The sequence below is a fragment of the Ambystoma mexicanum genome, chromosome 9 (genome assembly GCF_040938575.1).
Source record: "Ambystoma mexicanum isolate Mex_15411 chromosome 9, UKY_AmexF1_1, whole genome shotgun sequence".
Lineage (NCBI taxonomy): Eukaryota > Metazoa > Chordata > Amphibia > Caudata > Ambystomatidae > Ambystoma > Ambystoma mexicanum.
The window spans coordinates 873,755,111-873,776,438 of record NC_090931.1 but is presented as its reverse complement, the minus strand read 5'-3'; the positions used below and the strand labels follow the sequence as shown (position 1 = coordinate 873,776,438).

Here is a 21,328-nt window from a genome sequence, read left to right as displayed (position 1 = left end):
AAAGTTTATATATAAACTATATCATTTTAATAAAAACTAAAAAAAATGTTCCCCTTGTGCTATGGGGTGCGCAGCAAAATAGGAAGCCCTGTTTTTCATAGGGCTGTACTAATCAGGGATCAGCCAATGAATCCTTAAATGGGATACACTTACTGGAACAGATTAATCTGCGTAAATATCCAGCGTCCATCACTGAATAATATCTCTCAAAATCTGGACGTGCCCAGCCGCCCTGATCAAAGAGGGTACCAGTCTGCCCCTGCTGATCTGGCTGTTAACCAGACTGTATGAAAGTCATTATTCAATGAGTACATCAAATAAGAAAACTATTTTTGATAGGGATTGTTTGGAATCAAAATAGGCATCAAGGCAACACTGCCCATTTAATTATGTGAATATGGCCGATCAAAGCCAAGTGAATCTCCTGCAACCTAAACATTTGCATGTTAATCTTTGCAAACAGTAATCATTCTGTGTAAACACAACCTCATTAGCTTAAGAGACCTTAAATCCCAGATATGTTTTGGGAGTTTCCAAAAATCTCCCAGCTACAAAGGTGCCTTTTGTGTGCATTTATCAAGTTGGGTTCTGTCTTCAGTGTGTTTATTCCAAACGCTGCAACAGATGAGTAGGCCCAACCACTTTTAACATGTTCCTTAAGTTCTGTTCCACATACTTGTACAATAAGGAAATATCATCTGCATATAACTTTATCTCGGGGGCAGGATCGAGTAGGAAACCTTTGATCTGGTCATCAGGGGTAGTGCCTCAATGTAAATTGCAAATGTAGAGGCGAGAGAACGCATCGCTGTCAAGGGCTACACTCTACCAATGCACCTCTGGCACGCTTGCCGTTCGGCAGGATTTCTGCATGAGTCCCATGGCACAGAAGGGGCCTGGTGAACCGTGAGGGAAAACTAGATCTTTTCAGAACTTGCCCTTCACCAGGTCAGATACCTTCTCTGGAGGGGTTAAAGTATGTTCATCAACCTTCTGTACTCTTTAATAATGAGAATTTGCTGCCAATTGTCGACCGTGTATCAACTCTGCCTGGTCTTTCCAGATCAGCGCAGAGACCGCCTCTGATGAACGATCTGCTGAAATCTTACTGTATATTTTATAGTCTTCATTCAGCAGAGTTGCAGGGTGGTAAGAGCCCCCCATTTTTCAGATCTCTCTCTCTTGCTTCACAAATGAAAATCATTCTACCTGTTTAAATGATTCTGGAACATAATTGCCTACTAATAGTTGGTGAAATAAGGAAGATAGTCTCGGAGCCAGGGGGTTGCTGAGTTTTTTGGATACGTCTATGACGTAACCCACCAGGGCCTTGAGATTTACCTGCTAAGTATTTGACTAGGTGGACTCTGCCATAGGATGTTTTAGGTATAACTAGACTGCTTTCACTCTCTGAAAGGAGCAAAGGTAATCTTACTTTATCCCAAAGATTGTAAATCTGTTCATAAGTAGCATGTGATGTATTTTTATTAAGTTGATTTTATAATGTTACAAAAGTCCAGTCCATCCAACATCTTCACTCATCACAGCTCGAGAGACTGGGCCAATAGCTCAGTTTCCCAGGTACTAGTTTGCCATGCCATTGTTTTGCTAACTTTCAATCCATCCTTATAGCCCTTTGTATTTCTATATGTTTGTTCAATGTTCCTCTCTTTAGTAGTAACTCCTTTAATGTGGACCGAATATCCGTGTCCTTGATTATACCTCCTTTTTATGCCCCTCATTAACTTTTTCCTGGAGTAGCACAGCCCGTAGCTCTTTTAACTTCCTCCTTCTTTTTACAAATATTCTGTGTGATCCCCACTCCCCTATACTTGCAGCGTGACCTTGTAAGCACTTTAGGTCTTTAACACTTGCTAATTTTGAATGATTCAAGGCCTAGCAAGAATGTTTCTACTGTAGTGACCCTTTCTTCCCTTCCCTGCCTTGAATCGCTTACACACACTGTTTTTGTGTAAAGGCGATTTACAAATGACCAACAAAATAAAATAAAAATAAGTGTCACTCCAGGGAAGAGGACGCATTAAAATGGAAACACATTTATGGATCAGTTTATTTAGTTCTTCTAATTGGTATTCTCCTCAATTCCTGAAGGGTGCACACACTGGGTGCCTTGCATTCCCTTATAGTTAATTACTACCTCCAGCATAGAATGGTTTGACCGTAATTTTGAAAAAAAGCCTCTGTCATCAAAGACCCTGTATTATTTGACATAAAAACAGGGTCGGACTGGGACAAGAAATAGGCCCGGTCACCCAAAAAAAAGTGGCCCACCCCTCGCCTCACGACCCTTGACCTCTGATGACATCACCAGAAGTGATGTCATTTGACCCCACCCCAAAGTGACATCCCGCGAAGCGATGAAACGTGACCTTTTATCCCTTGACAAAACAGGAAGTGGCATCAAATAGCATTGTTCCAAGTACACTAAATTACTGTGAATCCAAGCAGACGTCCAAGGCCAAATGATATGTTATTGTATAGCACTTACGCTTAAGCTCTTTTTTATAGAACAAATATGCATACAATATCACCCAACCTGTGTTGGTACTCATTTATCGACATAAGAAGGATGAAAGGCTTTTAGAAAAAAAAAAAAAAATGAAAACGAAAATATTTTTTTAAAAAAAAGAAATGTCTTCTTCCAAACCGGCCCAGGCAGGGCCAGACCCGGCCCCCACTCCCCAGGGACAATTTCGGCCCGGCCACGGGCTGAAAGGCCGAGGGACCAATCAAACCCTGCATAAAAAATAATCTAATCGTGTGCGGCTAGAAGGCCTTTTGGTAAACAACTAATTGTCCAGTAAGTCGGGTACTGAACCTACCGAGTGCTCTCTTGCTGAAAACCTCTGAGCAGTTTAATAAGCACTGCATGGACTTGCTTGCAAGGGCCACCGAGCCATGTGGATGATCTGTCTTTATCGTTTAAAGTAGTATGGTTGTGGGAATGTCGCAAGTGTGATCAACCGTCCATTTAGTGAGGAAGGGTTGTCACAAAATTGACCCATAAAATGAGCAAACCATACATTGTTGCCCATCAAAGCTGCCACCCATCTGCCACGCCGAAGCGTATCAACTTTAATTTAGTGCACCCGACTGGAGGCCAGTGAACTTTGGGAATGATCGGCCAGCCCAAGTCAAAAAGGAAGATCTTCCTGTAATCATTCTTGAGTCATCAGGTGACTCCATCCTAGAGTCATCCATGACTAGTTCAGGGAGATCTTCCGAAACCATCCTGAAGTATGTGTATAGACCGAAATATTCAAATGAGAGGACTCTAGAGTTATCACAGAAACTACTCCAAGAGGAGTTCTGATTACTTCCAGTGATGATCTTGTATTACTCCAGGATGACTCCCCATGACAACTTCAAGATAGGCGGGGTATTACTCCAGGATGACCCTGTGACAACTTTAGGATGGGTTTGAAATTGTGAAAGATTATTGCAGACAACTTCAGGAGGATGTTGCTTTCAAACAATTTAGGAAAAGGGTTTTGATTCCTTGTGTGTACGATGGGTGGTATTACTATAGGGTTAGACTTATGGATAGTGTAATGGAAAACATGGAATTTGCAGCCGTAACTTGCCATCTTTGGCTTCTTTGCTAGAGCACTCAAATGTCATTAACTAAAGTTTGCTGATTTAGTATACAAAACTAAAAACCACCCCACAATGTCACAAACCAACCTCTAAACTCCCTCATTTCATATCTCACACCCAATAAACTCCCACAATTACAAATCACTGCACTAAAATACTTTGTGATCTAAAAAGAAACCGTTAAAGGTCTACCTGCATGAGAAGACTGCTGATCACTTCACCCAATTTCACTTTGAGCAGCTAGCAATTAGTTCGACCATTCTCTGCACCCAAGAAAACATTAGCTGACCACCCCAAAAGAAATCGAATAGTACAAAAACATGTACAATTTACAAGTTGGCACCAACCTACAAATTCACCATATCAACTATAATAGTTCTACACACAAGAGCACTTGCATCTTCAGTTTCACTGAGGAGCGTGTGATCTACAATTACATTGTAGATTAGTAGTAGGGGCTGACATAGCAACCAAACTCGGTTGTGGGGATGATCCAATTCCTTTTTGTTTTTTTAAACGTAATCTGAAAGATTGCACAGGTGTGTGGTAACATGTAGGTGTCACTTCATTGTCCAAACAGGCATGGCCGTCTTACTGTAACAAGAACACACTGTTAAGAAGATGTGGTGATTGAGTTGAGTTTGTCAAATTACATCTGTCCGACAAAAAAAATGTGTAGCAGACAATTGACGTGTTACTTTATAGTCCAAAATGTTGCAGTTGTTGCGCAGCTACATCTCTGGGAACTGCAACATTACACAGACATATGCCGATTTAATGCTGTGTCTATCAATTGTCCAGGTGAAATAAGAGGCAGGTTCTGAGGAAGGAATGTAGGAGGAACGAAGAACACTAGCCATCCCTGCCAAAAGACTTAGGTTTTCCAGCTTTTGTGAACAGCCATACGTTTTGGAATAGTCAGTTTTCACCCATCAGCTTTGACAATATAATTCTCTTCTTTTCTTCACTGCATCTTCTTTTTCCAGGTTCCACCAGTAGCTAATTTTTCTCCTCTACCTTTATTTTTAAAGCCTCAATTATAGTTTTTCGTTATTTCATCAAATGTTTCCTGTGTACTGTTTCTTGGCTGCGGGTATGAACAAGGCAAGTTGAAACTTCATAATGTGACTACCAATACAACAAAAATGTTGCCTGAGCTGTACACTGGGGTGATTGCCCTTAAGCGCAATCCTATCCGCCCCCTTGGAGTTTTGCTAATTCTTGCTCTCCTTGGCTTTTTCCCTCCCTCGCCATGCAGCTACCCACAACTCAGTGTAGCTGCACAGTTTGTATGGGTACATACCCTTGAGAGTGCGCTGTGACCACGATCATTTATAAATAGTGGCGAGCTGCCTCACCAATTCCACAAGGTCAACGCATAAAGACCTTGCATGAATAGGACCGAAAACGGACTGGTATTTGCGAATCGCGCTCTATTGGTTCCCCAACCCGTAGACTAAATTTTCAGGATTGCATCCAAGGTAAAAAAAAAATCAAAAAAGGTAGTTTAGGAATTTCGATTTGGGGAACCAATCCAGGATGTCCAAGCACCACTAAAGACTTTTAGCACAACGCGCCAGCCATTGACAGGTCTCTTGGGACTCAACCCTTTATCATCAAGTACTATCAGAAAATTGTTTCAAGATATTTTCACAATCAACTTCCAAACCTGGTCACCATACCAGGTGTTCAATTTCAAGGCCTTGAAGACGGCTAAGGCCGAAACATGTGTCGGCTGACTTTATGGGACTAAATTCACCTACAGATGAATAACCTGATGATATTGTTTTACTTTCATTCTAAAAGACTGTATACCTAACTTTAAGGATGTAGAGTGTGATTCGCCAATACCAATCCATTCTCTGTCCTAGCTGCACACATTCTCTGACCTGGACTATGGTCCCCGAGGGCGTTCCATATCACTTTCCAATAACATAAGAGAAATCAGTAGACCATCTATACTTTAGAGAGTTACTCTAGGGGAAAGAGGTACTGTAAATGAGGTGGGCATTTGCAGCATTCATCTGTATGTGTGAAAAAAGGGAATGACTGCCTAGGGACGTCAGATGTACCCTCCTCCCCCAAACACCAAATAGATGAACAAAAAAAATACATTGCTTACCTAACTAGAAAAGCATGACTGCGTTGAAATCCTTTTCTTCACGTTTTGCTCTTCTACATTCGTCGATACCCTCTATCAGCAATTTACAATTAACTTCACCAGGAATTGCAAAGGCTCAAATTCCCCATCCTTTCAAATGCACAGATCATTGTCGGAATGAAAGAGTGGCATGATTTGAGTTATTGTCTAAAAGAAGAAATAAAGAAAAGTAAATTTAGCATGCGCCAAGTATTTGTGAACCAGATCTGTACCCAAAACCATCAATTTATAGTGGGCCTGCTATAAAGCTAGACACAGCACTCCTAGACCCACCAGAACGCCCTACTTGCACCAGCTCAAGGTCCCTAAATTCAATCTAAAAACAGCAGGAGGTTCCAGCTTCCCGGTTCTTGCAGCTCAATGTTGGAACACCCTCCCTCTTGCAATCAAATCGGAAGCTTCCTTCTGGCCATTCAGATCCATGGTGAAATCCTGTCTCTCTGCCTAACACCGTACCACTTACTCACGCATCCTAGGTCTTAACTATACCTTGAAACGGATCACCATGTACCCGGGTTTGCCATTTTCTATTGTATTTTTTGCTTATTTTTTTCTTCACCATCTGTCTGCACCATTGAATGTATGTACTTTTCCTGCTGTGCGCAACGATATGTAACTATGTTGTCCATATGATTATGCGCCCAGCTACCCGAGGGTTCGGTCGCGCTCTATAAATAAACTAACTAAACTAAACTAAACTAAACTACGGATATTCCTGCTTGACGTGTCCCGATTTATGAGTGAAGCGTCTCTTCGTGCTTGGTGAACTTCCTCCAAGACTTCCACCCATTGTGGTTTTAACTAGTTGCATCTGTTCGCAAAATTAGAGGTGGGTCTTCTGGAGAGGCAATACGTTCTTAACTGCAGAGCTCTTGTACCTAAAATGCTGCAGTCATTTTGTGTGTGTCCTTTAAAAGACAAGCACCTGTTTCAGTTTCTTAAATGTAAATATCAACCATAGAGAGCCCCAGCTTGCAGACAGCAACATGCACAGGAAATAGGAGGGTATGCAGGGACAGAACCCATGACCAAAGTGCTCTTTACTGGGGGAACAAAAAGTAAATATTATACCTTAGCAGGAATGCCTTTGCTAATATGAGCCAGGCACTATCCTCCAGAAGGGTCTGAAGTCTCCCCCAAACCCCATAAGCATCGCTAATGTGCAATAAATTATGCACTACCGCTGAACTAGTGCAGCGCTCAAAGCAGTGGAAAAATCCTGCAAAAAAGTAAACCAAGCCATGGGTAAACTTTGCAGAGGCATGGTTTCTCACACATGCACCACAGCTGGATACATGTAGATAACCTATTACATAGAGGGTTGGGTGCACCTATCTGAAGCAGGCATGGACTATTTGTGTGGAACATTGTGGGGTCATTGGAGCAGCAACAGCATTAAAGCCAGAGAGGGGCAGCCAGTAGGAGCATGTATCCCCTACTTGGCTACGGTTTGAAAGCAATCAGCCTGATCAGTACAACAGTCACTGTGTGGAACAGGGAAGCAGTCGCCCCACCAACAAAAAGGGGGCCTCTGTATGCTAAACAGCTAGGGCACCTTATGGCAGAGGCCTTCAAACTGGGAGGCCCAAAGGATGCCCGGTGGTGGGGGGCTTTAAGGATTATGGGGAAGGGCAGACATTTTTTTACTCAAGGGAGCGCTCAGCATAAAAAGGCTTGAAGACCACTGCCTTAAGGGAATACAGTGACCTCCCACTTTCAAATAGCAAAGCGATTTACAGCACTCCTTTCACGCCCAGGTCGGAAAACTCCTGCTACCACGCCAGTCCTCTTATACACAAGGCTGCTGAAAAATCCAGACAAGCAAGAAACTAGCTCAACATCATCTAACGAGAATGAACTATTCCCATCATTAGAGAAAAAGAAAAACCATAAAAGCATTCACCCCAGATCATCATAAATAATTATCAAAAAAGATATCTTCGGGATCACTATCCCTAGCAAACATTCAATAAAGTTTACAGGCAAACTATCTTCAATTAACTGATGAGGTCAAGTGGTTGGAAAAAAACAAACTGCATTGAAGGGGCAATAAAATCCCTCCGGTGTCTTCATCAACCCATATAGAGAATGTGACATAAGTAGAACTAGAACATGCAGTAATCCTGAGTCCCTGAAACGTACGTTTGTATCTATTAAATCATGTAGCGATTTCCCCAAGGTGTTGACCAAATTAAACGTAGATGGAGTGGAGTATGAGTCATGGGAGGAATTAGAACACAGTCCCCTGCGCATAAAGGCTGGCACAACTAGCCCTACTGTGAACCGAAAAGGCAATGGAAAACAGGGGTAAACAAGCCATCTATGTGCTCTTTAAAATAAATGGCGTAAAAAGCTCTGCCTTGCGGGTATAGCATCCGTAACTTCCAGCAGTGAAAAAATATTCAAAAGCATTACAATACAAAATGAGTCTTTGAATGTCAGACAGTTCACTTTTTATGGGGGGCAGCTTTACAGAACCTCTTTAGGGGTGCTTTGACCTTGAACTTCACAGTGTACCTGCCCTGTACACTTTTCACATTACACAAATCTCAACAATCTTCCCAGCTTGAAAAGGGGAGGGGTGTTGAGACTCTCCTTTAATGCAAATTCAGTTGCTGGACAATTAATGGATGCCACTTTTTTTGAGTTGGCTGGTGTTCAATGGCTTAAGTGAAAGCAATTATCAGGTTGGAAAGCATGGTTGAGAGGAATAAATAGATGGGGGGGGCGCCTCTGTCCAATGTTGGTTAAAGGAGTCTTTTTCTCTCCCTTTTTCATGAGAGCTTGGATGGCCAATAGCTGCAAACATTCTATGTGTGCAGAATCACAACAGCAAATGTAAGCCCAAAGCACCCTGTGCCACCAGAAGGAGGAATGCAGGAATTAAAGAACTCATTCATCAGGGCGTTTCAACCATCCCCAGCCTGAGACTACACCTGGCAATGTGTGCATCACACCCCGTACCACACAGCGGCTCAAACAATCTGCCACACAGTTCAAAACTTAGCCAGCCTTCATTCTAGCCAAACAAAACTTTGCCACTTGGCACCCTGCTTCAGAATTAAGCAATATTAAAAATGCTGTTAAAGTCACACACGCTTCACACAAGCCACACATCAACAATCCCCACACAAGGGAAATCTATGCCAGCGGGTGTCTGTGCACTGGCATGCAGCTGTCTGGGCAACCTATTGAAAATTACAAGCATTGTGCCCTCTATATACAATAAACACATTCTGACAGGGGCTATGTGACACTGCAATGTTCTTAAGCAGACGACAGAGTCAAATCTTGAGTATCGCTGGGTTCATGCAATTCTTTCCTTGACAGTAAAGCACTGGAATGATTTTGTATGTACCCACTGAAGGTGCGGTCATGTGTACAAGTTGTATATGCACCTTAATGGACACATAGCAACGTCGCACACAAGGGCACAGCAAGCATGTGGCTAATGGACCACTTTAAAGCAACCAGGGATTTTGCAAAGGTTTTTTTAGTACATTTAGCGTCTGCTGTTTAAGCCCACACATGCACTGTCCCCTAGGGACCAGGGAGGATAAGTACTCATCCAAACTAGCAATCAAAACATTTGTAACATATAGCAGTGCCAGCAAGATAGCAATTAGGTTTTTTGCCTTTTTTAAATAAAAATAAATAAAAAACATTCTTTATAACAAGATAGTCACTCTACAGGCAGTGGTCATCAAACTTTTTGACCCCCGAGCCCTCCATAAGAAAAAAGGTACCTGGCTTTGGCCCCTCTACACACATGGACTCCAAAATGTTTATCTGATGTAGGATGGTGCCAAATTGAGTTGTGGGTGCCAAACAGCATTCTTTCAAAATCCTTGCTTGCAATAACTCAAATTAATTAGAGGGCAAATATTTGTTGCTACAGGGGACTTAACTAAAAGTACAACTTGATTATCTATCAATGCAGTCACTTGCAAGTTGGACAGTGGCATACTGGAGAACTAGTGTGAAGGGTGGGCCTGCCTTTCAGCAGCCAGCCATCACTATTGGGTTACATTTTTTCAATAACCAACCACAGGTTTTCTTCCAGCTTTGACATATATTTAGTCTTTAGGGCTGCAAGTGTTGAAAATCCAATCTTGCAAAGGTACGAGGTGCTGAAACGTAACAGTACATTGATTGTGCATTTGGATAAAGTAGGAAACAGCATTTTGCCAAAATCCACCCAAGGACAATTGTTTTAATTGGCTCTCCAGTAGGCGGTCACTTTGAAGTTCCATTAGTTCCTCCTGGAGGTGTATTGGGAGGTGGGCAGGCTCCTACGTCTGCTAGAAAAGGCTGAACCACTCAGTCATTGATGCTACAATTATCCTCTGGAAAGTACTTTTGAGAGTGGTTCTGAGATGGTTTCCCATTAGTTCAGCAACACAAGAAAAGATCATACTCCTGACTCCTCAAGAGCATCTGCTAATAATGGAAACGCATCGGAATGCAGACATTAACCCTCCTCCTCCAAAGCTCCAACTTCTTCTTGAATGCTGACATTTTTGTGTTCATAGCTAATGATGTAGTTTCTTTTCTGTGCCTTGCAGGGAGAGTTTTAAAAAATGTAGCTTTTCAAAGAGGTCCCCATAGTAAGCTAACAGTACAAACCAGTGTGAATCACACAGAGGCTCTTCTTTCGTCTGGTCTAAACCCAGGAGAAAGCATCTCACTTTGTTCCCGGTGTCCAAACACAATTTAAACCCCCCCCCCCCGGAGAGCAACCTGACCTCCGTGTGAAACAAAGCATCATGTTCAGCTCCCATTTCTGCACATAATGTGGCAAACAGACGGCTCTTGTGCGGTGCATCTTAATAAAATGCACAATCTTTACAACAGAAGTCAGCACCTCTGAGAGTCCATTCCCCATACTGCGCACAGGCAAAGCTTCCCGGAGGAATCACGCAGTGCGTCCACAATATATGTGGAGCTACTACCAACACTTCACTTTTAACCCAGTTCCAGCACCAGACATTGGGCCTCATCACGACTTGGGCGGTAACGGTAACGCTATTGGCGCGGGCGGTATTAGCCCTACCGCCGAACTCCCCGGCGCTAATAGCGCCGGATCACGAGTTCGGCGGTAATGTAAGTTCCCATTCCCCACTGAGCCCATTCGGGAATGCCCCATTCCCCATTGGGCTCAATGGGGAATCTTCGCGCTAATACTGCGGGCGGATTTCCCGCCGGCGGTAATAGCGCAAATTTTCTGCGGATTTCCCCCCAGCTCAGAGCTGGAGCGAAATCCACTGAAGCCCTGATTCGGCGAACCCTTAAATCCGGCGGTAATAGCGCTACCACCGGATTTAAGGGTTACCGCCGAAGTCGTGATGAGGCCCATTGAAGGAGCACCATCCAAGCAAATAACAACACACGCCAGTGGTAACTTAGGAAGTAGTTAACAATGTCAATGACTATAGATGCAGTTGCTCTGCCCTGAATCGGTTTACACAATATTTCTCCAATATTTCAAGCACGATATCAATTCTGTACTTATAGAAGAGGACAGGTCAGTGATGTGGCGGAAAATTGTGGTGTCAGACATGAGGATACTTTTGCATTTCTCTCCTGCACCGTCACTAAGCATTACCCGGTTGACAGCGAGAATTGTTGGCAGAATTACTCTCAGCATCTGTAAAGGGCTTTTTCCCCCCAGATAATGTGGTAAGAAGGTTCCAAAGCTTTTGCAGGTACTGAGGCCACATTTTAACAGTGTCTTTTTGCTTGTGTATGCCTTGCAGCTGCCGTACAAACAACTCCCTGGTCTGCTTTGCTAATGTTTTGTTTCCAAATGCCGCCTTAATAGTGTTGGCTTCAGGCTTGCTAATGCAGCGCCACAAACCACACACTACAGCTTCACAGCAACTGCGATCCATGTGAACCCAAAATGCAAAAAAAATACATATTTCCGTGTTTTTGCATTTCTCGTGTGCTTTTCCACCTCTCCTTCCGCTTTTCATTTGAGATTGCTACCATCTTTGGGCACTAGGAAACTATCCAGCTCTATGTGTTATTTCTGCATTTTAAAGCCTGAATACAAAAAAGAGTGTTTTTTTTCCAGCTGTTTTTGTATGAAATCACATGCTGCCTCCCTCCTTCCCCACCTGCTCATTAACTCGTCAATCAGGGGGAGACCCCCCAGAACACCCAATTTCCCCACCCCACAACACACGCATCCTACCCACATGCGCACACACATACAGTCCAAAACTCACCTTTGCCTCCTGTGATGACTCTGCTGGGGCTCACAGCAACGGGCAGCCCCTGCGCACACTTGTGTGCGACTGGGGTTTGACAAGTATGATAGTTTGAGTTAGAAAGACTGCTCTGTGTGGTCACAAAGCGGTCTTTCTAAATCAATCCCCCCCCCCAAATCGTTACAGTGAAAAAGATATTTTCACTTAGTACCAACGATCCATCTAAAAAAGGAGCCTGACTCTGAAAACATTGCAAACCTCCACGTTAATTTATATTATGTTATTTTTTTTAACCCTTTAAATGCCAGCGACGAGCCGGCTCGTCGGTAAAAACCGCTCCAGGTTGCCACCGACGAGCCGGCTCGTCGGTGGCACTTAAGGGGTTAATGAGGGGGGAAATGTTGGCGGGTTTGGGCGGTGAATACCGCCAATTTAAAAATAACCCATTGGCACTGGGGGGGAACCTCAATGGCACTTAAGAGGTTAAACCATATCAAGTTTTCAAAAAATAAAAATGCTTTAAAAGATTTAAATTGACAAACACCACATAAGGTTTCAAACAAACCATGTGAAAAGGCTGTTGGGGGGGGGGGAATCCCCGAACGAAACCATGTGATCCACTTGGGGGGAAAAAACTCGGCAGAAATGGGTCAGAAATGCTGCTTCGATTAAAAAACACCACATTAATACAAGTCTCAGAAGACTCCCTGTTCAGATCGTGAAGTTCTAGCTCAAATTTTTTGTTGACGTGTGGGGTCCTGGACTAGGCCACAGACTGGCAGCGAAAACCCCACCTGGATGCACATTGTACAGGGCTGATATAAACCTTCAGCACTTACATAGGGTAAAGAAATCCTTACTTGCCTGCGTGACTGGGTCAAGTGCTTCACTGGATTTTTCTTGCTGCGACACAGGTGGTTAGGTTGACACACCGACGCTTGGAGCGATGCTGCTGCAATGACAACAGTTAGTCAAGGATACATGGGTCTACCTGCAACCTGACCTGACCTAGGATTGGTCTCTTGATAAACTCTTGATAAACTCCCACAAGTTGACCCTCCAAGTCATCAGGAGGACCTGACCTCTGGCATCAGTTTGGAACCACACATGCCCTGGGCTCCAAACCCGAGGACCTGACAATCGGTCCTTTGGCCGAGGCCACCAATACATCAGACTCCGGTGGGGGTCGCATTTGGTTGCTTTGCCCTATTACACAAAATCAGGATGTGTTGGGATTCTGCTTTTTGTTGTTTTATTTTCCTCATTTTGTTTTTTCAACTCATCATATAGATTGTGGATTTAATCACACATTGTGTGGATGGTTTTTTGTTTGAAAATGTTTATTTCTTGTCAAATACCAGAATGTATGTTCCATAGTATTTGATGTAATCCACTGTGCATTTTAATGATCATGGTTTCGATTTTTGAAAGTACCACTTTTTTGTAAATGCTCCTTTGGGAGATCATGTTTATTTGTTAAACAATAACTGCATAATTAAAAATAGCCATTAAGCTATCACAGCAGTTTTCTCTATATATTTTCTTTTGCTCCAAGGTAGTAACACTCGATGCTCCGGGGTAGCCTGAGATATCAAATTAATTAGATATCCAGAGCATTTGGGTTCAACATTTACTGTTTTATAGGCGTACTAGTTTTCAGCCTTTGTTTGTAGAGCACCACACGAAAAAACAGTGTGTGTAAAAAGAGTAATATTTTTGATGGGATATGGTCAGTTCCTTGTTTGTATAACAGCAGTTTTGATGCCCTTAACCTGACCTTCCCAATACTTAGGGTTTTCCCTCCAGTTTACTTCTTCCTGCTGCAATGACAACAGTTAGTCAAGGATACATGGGTCTACCTGCAACTTCAAAAATGAGCAGGGGTAAAAACCAGCTCTTGGGCATTAGACATCAGCTAGTAAGCATGACGCAACGCTGGGAAACCAGGAGAAAGTGCACAGTGCACTGTAAATGCAACTCCCACATGAGACGAACTTTCAATACTGCCCCAAACTGGACATGAGAAAGGAACAGCCTCAATCATAGGTTTGAAATCCCCGATTGTGACTCCTACAATACCTTTAAAATTACCTGACCATCACCCACAGCAAAATACAGTTGTTTTTAAAAAAGACATCCTTACCGTCGGCAAGTCCTAATACAGATGTCAGGATGTTTTTATGGTGCCACTGCTGCTGGGGACTTTGCTGTCCAAGATGGGATGATTGAGACAATTTGTGTTCCTGCACTTGAAAAAGTACAATAAAAAATTATTATAGACTTACCAAATTGACCGTACCAATATTTCCGCACTACACTCTGCCAGTCAGCACACATCCTCCCCTGCACACAAAAGGGACCTAGGGTGCAGGGTCCAACCAGGAAATCTCCAAAGTTCCCTATAGGCCAGTCCACCCCAGTTGGCAGAGAGAGCAGTCAGGGCACATACCTAAAAACGTGACTCATACTCAGTCACAGAGACAAAAAAATAATAGAGCGAGCGAGCGAAAGAGCATCAGCTTGTTATATTTTACCCTTAACAGTTGAGACGTCCAGCCTGCTGGCATTCAAATCATTCATCTACATATCTTGCATAGAATACGACACAGTAGTTCTTAACTCACCGAGCTAACTTTCAGAAAAACATTGAGTAATAGCCATGTAGCTTATGCTTCACTTAGGTGAGAGCACTGACGTAGCAGCAGACTGCCACGGCTGGCATGTCACACACGAGGGCCCCTGGCTTCTCTGCAACATATGGTGCCACATGCAAGCAAACGCCTGGCACCCACAGCAGGATGATATACATGAATTCCACTTTAAATCACTTCTATGGCAGCGGTGCACTTAATGTACTGTTGGTAATGCAGTGATTTTAGTACATCAAGGGATGCATAGACTTGCTCTATAGTAGATGGCTCCCGGGGTAGCTCAGCAGGTTGACAGACCATTGCTGCGACTGTGTTTAAGGTTGAATTTAACCAAAACAATAAAAACAAAAGAATATATGCAAAACTTGAATAAAATGACTTTTTGCAAATACTCATAAAAAAATAAGGAAGTGCTATAAAATGTGTTTGGTCAAGGGATGGGTGGGGTATTTCTGTCTCTGTTTGGCACCCATGAACCCAGTTTAATTTCCTAATTTATTTGTAAAAACATAACATGTTTATAAACATAACCTGTGATAAAACACAAAGCAAGGGGCACACAAATTAAAGAGAGTATTGGTGTGGTGCTCAAAGAAAACTAGTGAACGCAAGTTTCAGCAGCGTTATTGAGTTTGGAAATTACTTTTTTCCTTTGAATGTGTAAAACGCACATTTGAACAATAATGTGTTCAGCATGTAGGTTGCCTGCTTTCAACAGTGACCACCCCCCTCCCGCCAAAGTGATGTTCACGGCCCATTGATTTCCGTGGTGTCCCCTTCAGGATAGAAAAAACTAACGGGATGAGCAAACAGACCCAGGAAATGCGAGTATGACGGCTGGGGAAAGGAGCACTGCTTAAATTTGGCCACCAAGTCCCCAGCTTCCCTCTTCAAAGCTGGAGGCTTGGTAAAGCCTGGTCATGGCTGAGGCAGGCCGGGTCCCGAGATCCAGCCAGACATCTGATGCCAGATCTCGGAGCCGGCCAGCGCCGTCCTATGTACCAGAGGGGTGACGAGGCAGAGGGACAGCCAAAGCAGGGGGACCGGTGTTGTATGATATCTGGATCCCCCATGACAGATTGCTGAAGAGCCCAGCCATCTGCTGTGGGGGAGCTGGATATCATACAGCACTGGCAATGTGTGCTTCCGTCGCCGTGCGCCTCTTCTTCCCCCATGGCCAAGCAAGATGGGGAACAGGGGGGTTCAGTGGGAACCAGCATTGCAGTGATCCAGACCCCCTGCTCACCTTTCCCCACGAGTTAGTGTTTGTGGGTACAAAGGGGGAGAGGGAAGCAGAGGGACTGACAAAGGCCTGAAACGCTTGCTTCCCGGCACTCCCTCCAACTGTGGTGTGGCGGTCTGAGCCAAGAAGCGGCATCCCTCACCAGGCAATAAGACGCTGACGGCACCAGCAGGAAGCAACAACGCAGCGTGGACACGTGATCCAAATGCAGGAAAGCGCACTTCCAGGCTGCATTTATTTCCCGCGCCCCCATCACGTTACACTGACTATGTATTTTCTCTTTTCTCGCTGTCCTGGATCACAAGCCCCACAGATTGAAGACCTCTGCCTACAGTATGGCTATTTTTTAGGGCTAAATACTCATTATCTTGCTGGCAAGACTACATAGTAGTTTGCATTTTCATTGTATACTAGTGAGACAACAGAGGTAAATCAAGGAAGTTCCAGGGAAATGAAGGAGGTCGGTACTATACAGAGAGAAAGAAATATGGGGGATCAAGAAAGACATCTTGTGGTACAGACTCTGGCCGGTACAGCTCAATGCTCTGCCGGGCAGCACTGAACGGTAAAGTCAGGCACATCTCCCTGCAATGTTCAGAACCGCTCACCTCGTAAACGGCAGTAAAGTTACAGAAATCATACCAAGGGAACTGCATGTCGATGTAGTGCGCTCATTGCTGTTTTAACATGGAAAGCTGTGTTGCGCAGATAACGCAGCACTGGTCATAGGTCCGGCTCTCGCCGGATCCGAGATCCGGCACCAGATGCGTAGCCGGATCACAGGATCCGGCCAGAGTCAGCCGCCGCAAACCCCAAACCATGCTCTACAATGGGTTACTTTGGAAAAAAAAGAAAGCAGCGGCACATAGTAGGGGGCCGGAGAAGGTAATTGCCGCCATGAGCACTCTGATGGCTCTGCCCCCCTACGTGTACACAGCAGGACTTTGATACAGCTCAGAGCTGCAGGAAAAGCAAACTAACTTCCTCTGGTGACCCCGTGCAGGGTGCATGGGGTCACCAGAAGAAGTTACAGACTACAGCCACGACCCGGTTTATTTATGCAATATTTGTTGGATACTTGTATCCGACAAACATTGCATTAAAAAAAATATACAGGTATCCGACAAACATTGCATGAATAAATCAATGCCCCTATTATCATTGAAACTATCCCACACGATGCAACCACCCAACTGCTTTCAGAGGGGAGCTGCGCCGGGTGTGGTTCAAATGAAAGGAAACGTGCTTATGACGAACAGAAATCAGCAGGTTTTAAGAATGAGGTTGCAGGACAATCCCTCAGTTTAAACCAGGATTTCCCCACATTTATCTGTTCTTTAACCATTAGCTAGAGTAATTGCTCTTCTTAACGATTCTTTCACAGTCTGCTTAAAATACTCCTCTGCATGAGCTCAAATCACAGTGTAGACTATAACGTTGCTGTTGGTAGTTTAAGTGCACAGATGGCTGGTACGGTTTGCTCCCGTGTACATGTGCGGTCGGACTGGCCATAAAATTGTCTCGGGTACCAATGAAAAAGTGGCCCATAGTTGTAAATAGCAATTTGTTCCTTTTCTGACCCTGTTTGAATAGTACCCAAGGGGGAGGTTTTTTTTAATAAAATGGGATACAAATTGTGCATTTTAAAGAATATTTACTCAGCAACACTGGTCAAAACTATTATTCACATAGTGAAGCAACATCACCAGTGCCATGGAAGTGGAATTGATATAGTTTGGAAAAGAAGCAGCATGAAAGAAATTGCGCCGTTTTAAACTATTATTTTGGACATTTCCTTTGATTGGAGGCCAACTGCCAGCTCCGTCCCCCCCAAACCCCGCCTCGTTGGGTACTGCCCCCTTCCACTCTGCCCCCACGTCCCTTATGGGACCCCCCACCAAATTGTTTCCATTTCCACCACTGGATAAGGGTGAAGATGGCATACAAACCGACTTTCTGCTGGCAGACGAATCTGCCCTGAAATTCCCTCGGTGTGTGCGGCACGGCCATAAAACACTTCTGTGGGGGTGGGGGGAGCTGAGGATGGGTATACCAGTCAAGAAGACACACAAAGATCCGCTGTTGCTGCAACTAAAATCAAAATAGGAAAAACAAACCCATCAGTGTTTTGTTCCCCCCTCTTCCCCTCTCTTGCCATGTCGCGCTCTGAACCACCTGTGTATGAGCTCGATATAAATAAAGATATCATCATTAAATATACCCGCCGCTTCTCCGAGATAAGCGCATTATAAATGCGCAGTAAAAAATAAATAGCTGCCCGTGCACGGCATGGAGCGCTGCTTCCTCTGTAATCCTCTTCCTAAGCACGTAGAAGTCCCAGGTGAAAACGCCACGATGACGTAACAGAAACACGTCATTGCGCCGTAAAGGCATTTCAGAAAGTATCTGCAAACTTTTAAACAAACACACAATGCTATCGGGTCTCATAGGGACTTTAAATGTGTGATTGATAATGAAAGCAATACAAGGTCTCTGTTTAGCCTTCTCTGCCACACATCGCAAAGGGGTAAATGAACAATCCCCTCCCGGGGAATGCCAAATTGCCACCCATGCAGGAGAAATAAATAAATTAACTGTTATGCTGGAAATTCGTACCCAAATGCGTCTGTCTGCATAAGACACATGTCCCCATCTGCTGCACATACCAAATCCTCCAACCCCCTCCAGCGGGGGGAGGATAACGAACTGTTCGCTGGTACAGTGGAAGTCCCATTGGGAAGAGAGGAACGCATTGTGCCCAGCCCCACTCCATAAAACACATCTCCCCCTTGCAAATCTCACACATAGCTCTCAACCATTTGTGCCGCAAAGGCAGGTGAAAACACGCAATTTTGTTTTGGCGGGTGAGAGGCCATTGAAACGAATGGGCGTGCAGGAGGCTTGGCGGGTGAGTCAGCTGTTTACAAGGCGGGTGACACACGCCAAAAGCGTGTGAGTTGCGAGCTATGTCTCACGTCTGCATGAGAAAACCCCAAAACGAACTGAATCCACCTGTACTTTAAATAAATATGAACCGATGCACATTACAAACCCCAAAATACACGGGAATAAGCCCTCCCCAATGTCGCCTCACCCCTTTGATGCACATTACATATCCTCAAAATACACTGAAATAATGAGAACAAAAACTGAATCCACCTGTACTTTAAGTAAATCTCACCCCATGCACATTACAAACCCCCAAAATACACAGAAATACCACCTCCCCAATACTGCCTCTACATGAAAGTAACAATCAACAAGAGATAACTTTAAGACTTGCCAGAAACCAAATAGCAATCAACTATACAAATGTGCTTTGCAACGAAGTAATCGCTCCCACAACGCCTTGCCTTCCCGCTCGTGCCAAAAAGATGACATGTTGAACGTTCAAACCCACGTGATGCAGAGCAGCCCACGTGATGAAGTGGGGGCGGGCCTTGCTATGGTCCGTTTCTCGAATGGGAACTAGACACAACCCTTTGCGAGCTGCTCGTGTCCAGTTTCCAAGCAGCATCAGGTGAGTGCATGCGATCCAGCTCGTGTAGTGAATTTCATATGCATTTATTTTAGCATCCATCAACTTTGACGTTATCACCCCTTTGTTGTTATATTGTTAAGAGGAGCCCTTTTACAACCTCTAGGAATGCACGTTGAAGCTGTAATTCCCTGTATTGTACTTATCACTTGTTGAAATTAAATATTGTAAGTACGTGATTTTCGAAACATCTGGTTTTGAAATTACACGGGCAGCCTGTTGTTGGCATTATAGACACAGCAGCTGCTCCGAAGCTCATTTACCGCTGCACCATGCACAGGTACCCACGCACGGGATAAGATCTTTGGTTCATTTGCCCACTCGGGCAGTATTCTAACACTCATACCAACAACAACAATAACGATAAAGCCGCGAGAATATAGATGGGAGTTCCAGCAGACCTCAGTCGCCTGAACAGTAACATTCTGACATGCCCCAATAGCATTTTGAGTTAACTATTGGGCACTCGAGTATGCCTTGGTGCCAACAACATGACCACATGTGAGGTCTTTCCTAACTGTATTTTATGCACTTTAATACAACACAGACCAATGCCCAGGCAATATTGACAGCACTTTGCACCCGCAATCAATGGTACGTACATCTTGCACTTTAATTGGTAGCTTATATGTACTTGCACCTAAACTACAGTATTCATCCAAGCACCATTGTCACGTATGCGTCTATGGCATGACACCGACAGAGGTATTTTTAACGGTACGACGTCCTTTCATCGCCAGGCATTTCAAAGCCTGCAAATTAAACATGTATAATATAACGAAAAAGTTCATTGAATTCTTTTTTGGGGGTGGGAAAGGGCAGGTAAGTGGTTGGTGGTGGTCGGGTATAGTTCAAAATAGGTGCAGGAGAGTGGGTTTGGTGGGGAACCCCCCCCCATAAAAATAAAAAAAATGGATGAACTTTTCCGTTGTTTCATACACGTTTAAATGCCAGACTATGAAAGGACATAGAACCTTTTTAACTGTACCTCCGGGGCTTGCACTTTAATCTCGGTTCGCAACAATGTGGTATTTTCCGATGCATTGATAACATGGATTGCACCGGGCATTCGCAAACTATGGAATTCTTGCATTTTATCTAGCATACAGTCTGCACTTACACTTTAACTATAGCACCCACACCAGGTTGATTGATACGCACATAACGTCATTCGCTCCCGGCATTTAGATCGCGCCAGAGCGCATCGCGGGTCAAGTATGTATGATACGCCATTGTGTCATCGGGTCCAATGGAAGTAACCCATGAAAATGCAGCCATTGTTTTGCGTTATGCAGCAACGAAGGCTTCAACGGATATGCCCAATATAATGGTACACCCCTATCTCTTCGACTATGGGGGCTCGCGAATGCCCAGTGCCTTTATTGCATCCTAACATTTTCATTCTGGGTAATACTTTTCTCCTGCGCACTTTGCACCTTACACTGTTTCAATACGGATATAATGTCCCAAATGGGCAAATAATTATTCAAGATGTTGGCTAGCGATGCTGAGGAAACAATCCATTAAGCAGTCCAGGCTTTAATGGTGAGTGATATCAAAGGGCGACAAGTCGTACTATGTAAATGTGATCTGTGTGCATTGCAAACAATGAATCTGACGTAGCCCGTGTACGTGAAACGCGTTGTTTTTCTGCCCCCCCCTTATCCACCGTGACTTGAATAAAGGACTTCTTTTCACATAGGAGTCGGTCTACATTTGTTGGGAACCCATTGCATGGGTGCGGCTGTGCTTTTTGACTGCTATGCAGCCTATGTTCACATATTTGTACATAGATGCATAAATACTCTGTAAGGCACTCCAAGGGTTAATGCATTCCTTGCTGTCTTAGTAGTTTTAAACGTTACGACAGTATAAATCCAGATGATGCCTCCAATTTCACTGCTT

The 21,328-nt window shown here is 44.0% G+C and overlaps 1 protein-coding gene and 1 long non-coding RNA gene across 4 annotated transcripts in view; one reads left to right on the top strand and one right to left on the bottom strand.

The window, feature by feature from the left end:
* Positions 1-14,240, bottom strand: part of LOC138488722 (uncharacterized) — a 40,307-nt gene extending 26,067 nt beyond the window's left edge. The window contains exons 1-3 of the long non-coding RNA XR_011274703.1: positions 14,135-14,240; positions 12,852-12,943; positions 5,741-5,926 (exon numbers count right to left, since the gene is read on the bottom strand). This is a non-coding gene — a long non-coding RNA (uncharacterized lncRNA). The remainder of the gene's footprint in view (positions 1-5,740; positions 5,927-12,851; positions 12,944-14,134) is intronic.
* A 5,087-nt stretch (positions 14,241-19,327) lies between these two features.
* Positions 19,328-21,328, top strand: part of MLPH (melanophilin) — a 532,938-nt gene continuing 530,937 nt past the window's right edge. For all 3 annotated transcript variants that reach the window (XM_069615982.1, XM_069615981.1, XM_069615980.1), the window contains exon 1: positions 19,328-19,405. The gene's annotated coding sequence lies outside the window, so the exon portion shown is untranslated. The remainder of the gene's footprint in view (positions 19,406-21,328) is intronic.